Genomic DNA, 12,819 nt, shown 5'->3' with positions numbered 1-12,819 from the left:
ATATTCTATGCTGGCGTACCGTTAGCGAGTCTACCAGATGTAACGTGTCACAGGAGAAGTCTCGGAGCACCGTCCGCAGCAGCGGGTCTTATAGTCACACCCCTAGCGGTGTCAACAAGCAGTGAGCATCACCCCGGGTTCAGTACGAATACGATTTCACTACATTCTCCCCCCCGTCAGAATTATACGGCAGTGCGGCTAAAAGCGAGTGAGCGTCAGCACGAACAGGGTGCGGAACATCAGTCGACCCAACCGTATCGGGCCGGGCGGCGAATTTCTCTGCCAGCACGCGTCCGAAATTCCCCGGGTACGGCATCACGTATCCCTGTGTCCCCGGCGTCGGAGGCGCCATCAGGGTCAGGTGACGAAGGGGGTAACTCCAAGTCGTCGGGCCCAGGTAGACGCGGCGAGGGAAGGGTCGGTAGACTTTCGGCGATGGGAGCGTCGGGAGAGGCCATAGTCTCATAGATGGGTTCGATCGGTTCGTCCGATTCCCTACTCAGGTCGGCGACCCCGCTTGGGGCAAGGTGACGGACGGAGACAGTAGTCTCACGGCCATCAGTCGTCATCACACGAGCATGCTCAGGATTAGCCTGGAGAATCTGCACTTTGTCCACTAGGGGGTCGTACTTGCTCGCGCGAACCGCCCGTTTAAGGTAGGCCGGCCCGGGCCCAGCGAGCCAACTGGGCAAAGACCGTATACACCCCGTGCTCCTGGGGTGGTGGAAAAGTCGCTCGTGGGGAGTTTGGTTGGTTGCCGTACACAGGAGAGCCCTGATCGAGTTCAACGCCGCAGGTAGCGACCAAGCCCATTTATCGAGGCCCCAGCCGAGGGTCCGTAGGTTGAGCATGACGGCCCTCCAGATAATCCCGTTGAAGCGTTCGATCTGCCCATTAGCCTGGGGTCTGTATGGCGTGGTGTAACTAGAAGCAATGTTATTTTGGAGCAGATAGCCGCGCACCTCCTGAGACAAGAAGACCGCACCCCGGTCGGTATGGACATAGGCCGGGTAACCGAACATTGAGAACAAGTTCTGTAAGCATCGCATCACCGTGGCAGCAGTCATGTCTGTGCACGTATAAGCAAAGGGGAATCGCGAGTACTAATCGACGATAGTGAGCAGATAGTGAGAGCCGCTCGACACCGGCAATGGGCCCTTGAAATCCATCGCCAAGCGTTCCCACGGTCGCGTAGCCTTAACCAGAGTCCCCATGGGAGGGGTATAGAAACGCGGTTTGATTTCCGCGCAGATAGCGCAGTCGCGACAGATACGGCGGATATCGTCAATCGAGTATGGGAGATTGCCACACCGCACAAAATGAGCAAAACGTGTTACGCCGGGATGGCCCGCAGTGGCATGCAGCACCCGTAGGCCCTCCAAAGAGGTGATACCCGCGCATGTAGCCGGTCGTGATAAGGCATCGGCGGCCCGGTTATCCTTCCCCGGGCGATATTTGATGGTGTAACAGAAGTCGGCGAGTTTGATACGCCAGCGAGTGATTTTCTCATTCTTAATGCGCTGGGCGTGTAAGGTGTCGTACATGAACGCAACGCTTTGCTGGTCCGTGATGATTTGGAAGCTCCGCCCGAGTAAGTACGGGCGCCATCGCCGAATAGACTCGACGATCGCATACGCTTCCTTTTCAACGGACGAGTGTCTCCGCTCAGCGGTGGTAAGAGTCCGTGAAAAGAAAGCCAAGGGACGCACCCCTTGGGAGAGGGTCGCCGCGATGGCCTGATCCGAGGCGTCACTTTCGAGGACGAAAGAGCCGCTCTCGTCGATTGTCGCCACGGCGGCTTGGGCGATGTCGGCCTTAAGGCCTTCAAAGGCCGCCAATGCGGCCGGACTCAGTGGGAAGGTGTCGCAGGCCACGAGGGGGCGAAGTTTCGCGGAGAAACTTTGCACCCATTTGGAGTAATGGGCGAACAGCCCAAGGTCGCGCTTCAGGGACGCCCGATCACAGGGAGGGGCCATGTCGAGCAAAGGTCGCAGACGCTCCTTATCCGGAGCGACAGAGCCATGGGTCACGGTGTACCCCAGAAGATCTATCGTGCGTAGGGAGTATTGGCACTTATCCTCGTTCATAGTTAAGTGATACCTCTGCGCGACCTCAAGGAAGCGCTTCAGATTAGCATCATGGTGCCCTTGGTCATATCCACAAACCGTAAGATTATCGAGGTAGACGAAAACATCGGTTAAGTGCTCCCGCGCAACGAGGTCATCCATGGCCCTCTGGAAACAAGCGACCCCGTTCGTTACCCCAAAAGGCAATCGCGTAAATTGGTACAACCGCTGCCCCGACTCAAATGCGGTATAGATACGATCCGCCCTAGAGATAGGGATCTGGTGGTATGCACTACGGAGATCGAGAGTGCTATAGACCGAATACTGGGACACCTGTTGCACCAGCGCGTCCATCCCCGGAAGGGGGTAGGCATCCAGCTGTGTAAAGCGGTTAATCGTTTGGGAATAGTCGATTACCATGCATCTGCGATGGGCCTCGCTGCGCACCACCAAAACCTGGGCGCGTCACGGCGACCTACTAGGTTCTATGATGCCGTCTTTCAAGAGCTGAGCCGTTTCGTCCGCAATGAATTGCATGTCTGCGCGAGAGTAGCGCCGTGATTTCACCGCGACAGGGGTGCAGTCGGAGGTTAGATTGGGGAACAGCGAAAGCGGCTGGACGTCCATTTGCGCTAGGGCGCACACCGCAAGCGCGTCGTCCGCCCCCACAACAAGCGTGTCAGGCCCACCAAACTCCATTACCAGACGTCCATGCAGCTTAAGAAAATCGTGTCCTAACAGAATATCAGCACATAATGCGGGTAAAACCATAAGGTGTACATCAGGGAAAACCCGTCCCTTTAGCACGAGTTTCAATCGGCATTCCCCCTTCGTGCTGAGTCGAAGCCCCTGGGAAGCCATGAAGATCCGTCTCGTAGACCTCCAGATCCGCCATCCATGCCTGAGCACAAGTCGCTGGTCGATAAAACTATCCGTAGACGCTGTATCCACCAAGGCCCGAACACAATGGCCTTCGACCATGAGGGGAATAAGGGCTTGAGCCAGGCCAGACAAGGCTGCTGGGAGTGGGACTGAGCCCCCCGAATGGGTTGGACAAGCCTCGCGGGTGGATCCTATGCCAGCAGCAGTTTTGCGGTCGTGGCCGGAGTCTGCGTTGACCATGGGGAATCCATTAACGCCATCAGAGGGCTTTCCCAAGCATTCTGGTGTTTCGCGATTCAAAATCTGACAATTCTGACGGGAAAAGGCCTCCGTAGTATTTGAAATCGCCTTTTGACACTTTTGGCAGAAAAAGGCCTCCGTAGTATTCGAAATCGCCTTTTGACACTTTTGGCAGAAAAAGGCCTCCGTAGTATTCGAAATCGCCTTTTCCGGGGTGAGGGCCACCGTTAGCTCGTGGACGACACGAGGAGAACGTTCCGCTGGGGCTTGGCGAGGCTTCAAAGCCCCTTGTGTGGCCCGGAGTTTGGTCAAGGACACGAACTTCGTGCCCGATTGAGGATGAGACTGTGGTGGCTGTCCGGTGACGCCCGCCAAGGACGTCTGAGCGCCCAGGGGCCCGCAGAGAGGGGCCCTCCCCTTCGAAGTCGGGTAAGGCGCCGGGTTTCGGGCTCGGCTCGCAGGCTCCGCAATGAGCCCATTCAAGGTCGCCGCGCCCACGCGACCGCGACCGCGCGATTCAATGAGCCGAGAGCCGCGTGCCGTTTTCCTGCACACTCTCGCGTAATGTCCTTTTTGCGAGCACAAATGGCATATAGCGTCTCGTGCCGGACACACGGGCCGGGCATGGCGTGGCCCCCCACAGAAAAAGCATGCGGCCCCGCGTAAGGCCTTGGGTCTGGTCGTAATGGCAGCCGTCAGGACTGGGTCTTCCTCCGGAGCATCCCGGAGTTCCGCGAGCGGGTCCGCGTCCTCGGCGGTAGCACTCTCCGGCCGGGCGTGTAGTGTAGTGCCCGCCAAGAGGCGCGTGCGATCATAGGTGTTCGATTGCATCCGCGCTTCGGTGTATACTTTCCCTTGCTCGAGTGCCGTAGCGAAGGTCAGGTCGGTCTTCTCTAAGAGCTTGAGCCTTAGTTCCTGGGAGGAGACCCCAGCAATGAAGGCATCTAAAAGAAGATCATCCTGAGACTGCGCGGGAGTCCGTGGCTCCCTGGTGCTGTCCAGCAAGAGCTGCCGGAGCTCCTGGGCGTAGTGGTCCATCGCCCCGTTGGGTTGCTGACGTCGCGTTTGCAGCAAATATCGTGCATACACCGGGCTTTTTTCCTTTATGTACAGCCGTTTGAGCTCCGCGATCGAGAGGTCATACGTCGCGCATTGAGCGATGGAGTTGTACACCCTGTAGTCGATTTTTGAATGAAGTGATGCTAGCTTCGCGGCAGCCGTCGGCGCGGTCTCAGGCTCGTCAAAATGATTCTCCAATGTTCTGAGCCAGTGCTTCAGTTGCAAGCCACCATCCGGGGCTTGCGGGTCGGCGCAGAAGACGGCAACCGCCAGCGTCTTGTTGCCAGCCATGTCGGTAGATCTAAATGGAATTAAGTGTTGTGGAAAACCAATCAGGTCCACACAACTTTAGTCCAACGGGTGGTTTAATTCCATTTAGATCATAACATCATCCTGTAATGCAGGAAATACAATAAGTATACGATGTGACATCACATGGGACCATTCATAACATTCAATGCAAGCAAGCTGGATATTCTATGCTGGCGTACCGTTAGCGAGTCTACCAGATGTAACGTGTCACAGGAGAAGTCTCGGAGCACCGTCCGCAGCAGCGGGTCTTATAGTCACGCCCCTAGCGGTGTCAACGAGCAGCGAGCATCACCCCGGGTTCAGTACGAATACGATTTCACTACAGTAATGTTAAATCGTTCAACGTTAATCCTGTTAATCGTTTTGTTAATTTTTGGAATTGATTGATGATGATTGGAATTGATTGATGATTGGAATTGAGTGAAAACAATTGCGATTTTGAATTCGTCATTGTATTCACCCAACATTACAGAACTTCACATCAGGATTTAAATATTTGTTTATGTCACAAATGTTGTTAAAGGTTTATTATATTAATGTATATTTGTGATTGGAGTTATGCTGTTTGGAATGAAAAAAGAGATATCGAGTTCAAGTGAATGACGAAATTCCGTGATGGTTTCTACTTTCTAAACGATAAATTAGCGGATCGCCATATACAGATTTGCCATTGACTGGGTATGAAACAAACGTACCCGTTTGTTTGCGAACTGGTACGTTTTTTATGGAAGTCCTTCACGAACTTGCTGTCCCTGTCTGACGTGCGACTGAAGGTGCGACAGGAATGTGGAATTTATTGGTTTCATGCTTTAGCATTTGCCGTTTCTGCATTGTCTGTTTGCTTCTGGCCTCCCACCCGTGCATAGCACGGGTACCTCACTAGTGATTATAATAAGCCAAATAACCCTTGCTATAATTTATGTTCCTGGTCCGGCTATGATCTTGTTATCTATTTTCTTTGAAGCACACTGTACGGTGCTTTTGTAACTTTGTTCTCTGTGTCATGGCTTCCAAGAAAATACCTGGTACACGGCTTCCAAGAAAACGATCCATAAGTCTGCAAAGCTTTCTGATTCCAATGAGGTTCGGGTTATGGAATAGCCATGTTTATGCCGCGCAATATGTGAAGCAAATCACAAAGAAAGGTAAAAGAAAATAAACAAATTGTTATGATCCTGCAGATGATGATGATTGCAAGAACAACCCATGTGAGCAGAATTGCATCGACATTTATGGTGGTTACAACTGCAGCTGCAATTCTGGCTACAATGTTTCAGCGTCTGACTCCAACAAATGTGAAGGTAGGCAATTGCTTTTATGAATGGAGGAAATGGTACATTGCAGTTTAAAAATATATGGTAAGTTGAATGGAATGGTGCACAATATTTTTCATGTGAATGCTGGTTTGACAGTTTTAATGTGTGTCACAGGAGAAGAGATTTCATTCAGTTCAAATTTCACCTGGACATTTGTTTATACTCATCACTAACCTTGTCTGTATAATTACAAAAACGGTGACTGTTCCACTCTCTTTATCTCACTTGTAGCCAGGTTGATGTTGAGAACGTCAATTAAAGCAGGAAACAATTCATGGGTATTAATCTGCCTTTCTAACCAAAAGTGTAGAGTTCCTGGTTTTGAACCATCATCATGTGTGATGTTGTGTTCCACACAAGAGACAATATTTTTTGGCTGCCATATAGCAAAGTGCCAAATACAATGTTTATCATTGGAGAGAGCTCTATTCTTAAAACTTTGATCCTCTTATTTCTCGATAATATATTTGTACAAAAATATCTGATTTTTTTGCCTCAATATGTGTGTGGCTGCTGCTCCAGTATGAATACCACCCATAGTTTGTGATCGTAACAATTGTGCAGGGGACTAGAGTTATTCTCATAAACTTGGGTTGTTGTGCTTGCATTCGCATCTATTATCCTGCGTAACTTGGGTTGTTGTTGCTTTGGGTTGGGTGGGTTTCCCAGTTTAATTTCCTTCGGGTGCATGCATTTGTCCATTACGTACTATTACAAACCTTACATCAATGTAAGAAATCTCTATATTTTCCGAATACCTTCATAATTTTTGGTTGTCTTGTATTCTTTTTCTTTGCTTTATTTTCTTCATGCTTCATGAGCACAATATTTTGACATGTTTAATACATGCATGGATCGTATAAATGTAACATCCTTTTTTGGAACTCAAGCAATCTTGCTTCAACACGCTTTACTAATTGAGACATCACATGATCGTTCCAGCATGTCGTGTCCGGTTTACGTTTGCTCCCTTTACACTCAAACTTCTTGTCTTGTGGTCACTGAAAAATCAAGAATGGGCACAAGCTTTTTCATTAACAAGACGGGACATTGACTCAATGGCAGAGCCTCAATGGGGCATATAGATTATATTATAATTGGAAGTGAACAATGTAAATGAAAGTAGATCTGCATGTGCACTCACATATTGACTGTCAAAAAGACCTATTTCAATATCCTCTCCTGACCCTTGGTAATGGACGAGGCTAAATGAGCTCCTCAGATGCAAAAGCCTCAAAGTGAACGTTGAATCCAGAAAGAATGATTCTCCAGCACAGGTTAATCTTGTGATTCAGAACAAACCAGTAATTTCTGCTGATTCAAAGTCGGTGAATAATGAGTCAAACTGATGTACATATGAAATAATGTGATAGAACAACATACTGACAATTGTCTCTGGAGTAACATTGTAAAACTGTGCAATTATACCACCTTAATGTAAACCTAAAACATCCAAATTAAACAATTAATATGTTGGTTTAAAAACAAAGATTAATCATTGAAATCAGGGGTAAAAATAGTGCATGTGAGATCGTGATCGGGATTTCCAGAATTACTGCGATCATCTCCTCGAACGTTCTTCAGCTTCTGTGGACAACAACATTTAATTTACTGCATGTTCTTCAAGTCTGAAATATATATGACTGCTTTATAAACTTTGTTTTCTTTTTCCAATAGATATTAATGAATGTGACAATTCAACTGTGTGTGTGAACAATTCCGATTGCTTGAACCTGAATGGAACCTACAACTGCACCTGCCGGGAAGGATTTGTCGGAAACGGTGATATTTCCTGCCAAGGTGTGTTGGTTTGATTCCTGTGCTGAATTATTTTAACTCGATCTTGATCAGATTAATTTTAATAGTAATCTGTTACTCCCAGTTGGGAGCTTTTGTGATGCCTCCACTGTTTACCCTGAATAACTTGCCCCATGAAAAGACTGCGACACACATTGAAACAATTAATAAATTATTATACAAGAGAGATTTAATAATTTCTCTCAATAATCATTTTATATCCAAATAGATTTTATGGGACAGATGTGATTGTCTGAGATGGTTTTGTATTGTTTAATCATTGCATTCTGTCTGAAGACATTTCTTCATGTTTTGTTTTTTATTATTTAATTTTGGACAATGTGATGATATGAGTTTCATACTTTTGTTCTAAATTTCTTCTATATCAGATATTGATGAATGTACAACTCAAAAGGTCTGTGGAAATCACTCAACATGCCTGAACGTGATCGGTTCTTATAATTGCTCATGTGAGAGAGGCTACGAAGGAGATCCCTGCATGGGTGAGTTTTTCTCTAATACAAATCCATATAGTCAGCTTTTTATAAAATAAACAAAATCCCTGTCATAAATAGAATTGCCCCGGCACATTTAACGATTGGCTTTTGAAATGATATTGTTTTGTGGAAAGAAGGTCTGGGGGATGCATAGCTCATTGTGCTGAGAATAGTATGAACCATGTATCGAGTAGGTTAGGTTTACTCATGTATCATGGATTTGTCAGCAATAAGTTGCATGGTAAAATGTGCACTGAGAAAGCGAGGACTGTAAACCGAACAGAATAGGATAAGGTTCTGTTGTGTAAAACTTGATGTACAGGTGAGGCCAGGTGGAGGACTTGGGCACTAAGAAAGCACTGCACACTGATAAAATACATTTAACATGGGCCGTTTGACCATTAACTGCAGACCACAGTATTAAATAAACTGCAGTGCCCTGAAGAGGACTGAACACTCAAGGAATGGCTGCCCTGCAAGACGAGATGGCCCGGAAGATGGCACCACCCATAACTCAAAAAAAAATGGACGGATTTGGACTAAACTTGGTGGACGGGATGGATGTGTGACAGAAAATGATTATTTTAAATTTGGTGAAGATTCGAACCCGGATCCGGATCAGAGAATTTTAAAGTGGTTTTTCTACATTGTGAGGTCGGGCCAAAAACAAATATATAGCACGATATCTCAAAACGTTATGGAAGGATTGGAACGAAACTTGGTGGACAGGTTGGGTATGTGACAAGGAAGAATTGATTCCAGTTTAGTGAAGATCCGAATCGGAGAGTTTTTTAAGCGATTCTTCACCATTGAGAGATTGGGCCAAAACGACATATCGCATGACATTTTGACATTTAAAAAAGTTGTGGACGAGTTCTGTCAAACCTTGGTGGATGATTTGGGTAGGTGACAAGAACCAGATGATTAGATTTTGTGTAAGGTACAGATGCAGATCCGGCCTGTCATTGGAATACCACATGTAAACTGTTCAGCCCTGTTTTGGTTGTATTCATTGGGGGATAAATTAATATGCATCAAAGGAGGTAGTTTTAATACTGTGCAGGAATTTATTGAGTACTCATTTGCAATGCTTTGTGCAGTTTTGGTTACCACATCTCAGGAAGGACATAGTTGCCAAAGATGGGGTTCAGCATATGGCTGCTAGATTGATTCTGCCTTGAGTTAGATTCAGCTATTGGAAGCTGATGAAGGAGACAAGACTTTATACATCAGAAAGGAAGTGGTTATGAGGGGATATGATGGAAATGTTTTGAGATAATGAAGAGTATCACCAAAATAAGTGCAGAATAATTATTCAGCAAAATAGACAGTGATAGGACCTGGGAGTAAGGAAGAGGAGAGTTAAGACAGTGTTAAGGCCAGGGTTTTCACTCAGAGAGTGGTTAATGCATGGTCTGTCTGGAAAGGTAATCGCAGCAGAAAGAGTAGAAAGGTTCAAATTGGACTTAGGTACCTCAATGCATTGCAGATAGAGGTATTGTAAGCCAGGAGACATTGTATTGTATTGTATATTGCCAGGATTTGAAAGTAGATTTTGTATCATGGATCTGGTGATTGTGTTCATCTGTACTGAGTCTGATGTCCGTGAGAGGGTCTCAATAATGGAGAGTGTGTCTGGTCATTGTTGTATAATCTTTACCCAAAAACTACCTTCCCCCACAAAAGAGCAAAAAAAAAAAACACAAAATACATTTTCCCCATTTTTTCACACCGTTGTGATATCCGTGAGCCCTGCCCCACTTTTCTCATCCCCCACTTCTATTCCCATTACCCCAATTAATTGGAGTTTTGATGGATTTATTTAATCTGGTGTTGGTGTGGCACAGACACGATGGGCCAAATGGCCTCCTCCTGCATATAATTTCCTTCTTATTCCTTGTTATACTTACAACCCGAATGTCAGTGCAATCCCCTGTTGTTGCTCAACAAATTATTATATCAGCCTGAAAATGTAATGTTTTTAGCATGCAATGAAAATCCTGGTTGGTGCATTTAAGATGCCACAAGAAAATGCTGTCTGTATCTTTCATTTTAAAATAACTAAATTCAGGAAGTTAAAATGTTCTGCTATTATTATGAAAAGTTTCCCTTTCATGTTTCACAGATGTGGATGAATGCGACGGAAACAATGATTGTCATTCCAATGCAACCTGTTCCAATACGGATGGTGGCCATAACTGTACCTGCAAGGAAGGATTTACTGGCAATGGATTTGTTTGCATAGATATTGATGAATGTGAAAGCAGCAGCACCAACAATTGTGATCCGAACACCACGTTGTGTGTAAATGTAATTGGAAATTACCTGTGCAGATGTCGCACTGGATATGAAAACGTTTCTGCAGGAAAATGTCAAGGTAAGGTTTTCAGCAATACTTGGGAAAAGGGACGATTGGATGGGGGGGGGGGGGTGGTTGGGGGTGGGAGGGGTGAGGAGGGAATAAGGTCAAACTTGCATTGCTTAAGAAAGCAGAAGTTTGGGTAATTTTTTTTCTCATCTTGGTGTTCACGAAACAACATTAACTTGGCAGGATTTTGAAATATATTTCTCAACTCCACTCCATCCCCTTTCCTTCTCTAGCCTCTCAATCTCCTCTACCTTTTTCGTCCCCTCCATTCTAACGACGCTGTCTTCCTTCTGACTTTTGTCCACTGCCCCTCAGACAAGGTCGGAGACGGACATTAAAATGAGCTCTGTCCGACCAACCGACCAATCATCTATTCCTCATGACATTATCCCAACCTGATTAGATCATGTCTGTGATTGCTTAAATTATGTTGCCACAAGCAACCATCTCAGTAACTTGGCTTGTGTACGCTATTTCAAAAACAGTTCAAGATTTAGCTTTTAATATTAAATAGATGTATTTCTCATCCCACCCAAAATACGGGGGACCTCAAGTATCATCTCTTTGTTTTCGATTACATTCTCAACTCAGCATCCCTCTCTAAATTGTGCTATTGAAATTGCCATATTAAAAATGTCCGGATTTCCTCTCGTCCAAAACGAAGAATTGACACACATTTCATGCATTATATAGTCATGAACAAAATGACTAAGTATAAAAGTGATGGAATAAATGTTTTCTGTTGAAGATTGAGGCTCTTAGAAAAGTGAGATAAGAAGGCAAGAGGAACATATTGTGTGTTCAAGAGAGAAATTGCACATTTACTTGTTTCCAGCTCAGACTTGAAGTCTCTTCAGGTACAAACAGATACACGACATGACCAAAAGTATGTGGACACCCCTACATCGAACATCTCATTCCAAAATCATGGGCATTCATATAGAGTTGGTCCCCCCCCCCCCCCCCCCCTTTGCTGCGTTAACAGCCTTCACTCTTCTGTGAAGGCTTTCCACCACATGTTGGAACATTGCTGCGGGGATTTGCTTCCATTCAGCCACAACAGCATTCGTGAGGTCAGGCACTGATGTTGGGCGATTTGGCCTGGTTCGCAGTCGGCATTCCAATTCATCCCAAAAGTGTCCGTTGGGTTTCATGTCAGGGCTCTGTGCAAGCCATGCAAGTTCTTCCACACCGATCTCGACAAACCATTTCTGTATGGACCTCCCTTTGTGCATGGGGGCATTGTCAAGCTGAAACAGGAAAGGGCCTTCCCCAAACTGTTGCCAAAAAGTTGGAAGGACACAATCGTCTAGAATGTCATTGTATGCTGTAGCACTAAGATTTCCCTTCACTGGAACTAAGGGGTCTAGCCCGAACCATGAAAAACAGCCCCAGACCATTATTCCTTCTCCAACAAACTTTACATTTGGCACTATGCATTTGGGCCGGTAGCGTTCTCCTGGCATCCGCTAAACCCAGATTTGTCCTTCAGACTGCGAAATGGTGAAGCCTGATTCATCACTCCAGAGAATGCGTTTCCACTACTCCAGAGTCCAATGGCGGCGAGCTTTACACCACTCCAGCCGACGACTGGCATTGCGCATGGTGATCTTAGGCTTGTGTGCGGCTGCTCGGCCATGGAAACCCATTTCCTGAAGCTCCCGACGAACAGTTGTTGTGCTGACGATGCTTCCTGAGGCAGTTTGGAACTCGGTAGTGAGTGTTGCAACCGAGGACGGACAATTTTTACACACTACCCGCTTCAGCACTCGGCAGTCCCATTCTGTGAGCTTGTGTGAGGTCTACGACTTCGCGGCTGAGCTGTTGTTGCTCCTAGACGTTTCCACTTCACAATAACAGCACTTACAGTAGACTGGGGCAGCTCGTATAGGGCAGAAATTTGACGAACTGACTTGTTCGAAAGGTGGCATTCTATGACGGTGCCACGTTGAACGTCACTGAGCTCTTCAGTATGGCCCATTCGACTGCCAATGTTTGTCTATGGAGATTGCATGGCTGTGTGATTGATTATGTATACCTGTCAGCAATGAGTGCAGCTGAAACAGCCGAATCCACAAATTAGAAGGGGTATCCGCATACTTTTGGTCATGTAGTGTATGAACAAAAACTTTAACAAATCACAAGGAGAGGTATTTGTTAAAAATGTAAGTTTGATTGTCTTGTACAACAGTAACAAATTAAACTATAAATGGTTTATACCAATGTGTCCACTAACCTGTTCTTGTCTCTCAGACATAGATGAATGCAAACCTGGAACCTCA

At 46.3% G+C, this 12,819-nt stretch overlaps 1 protein-coding gene across 1 annotated transcript in view; it reads left to right on the top strand.

Moving 5' to 3' along the window:
- The window catches only part of LOC137425815 (uncharacterized), a 1,363,480-nt gene that overhangs the window by 582,171 nt on the left and 768,490 nt on the right, over window positions 1–12,819 (top strand). The window lies entirely within an intron of this gene.

This window comes from Myxine glutinosa, chromosome 4 (genome assembly GCF_964187855.1).
Source record: "Myxine glutinosa chromosome 4, kmMyxGlut1.1, whole genome shotgun sequence".
In the NCBI taxonomy this organism is placed as follows: Eukaryota; Metazoa; Chordata; class Myxini; order Myxiniformes; family Myxinidae; genus Myxine; species Myxine glutinosa.
This window is presented reverse-complemented; position numbering and strand designations above follow the sequence as displayed.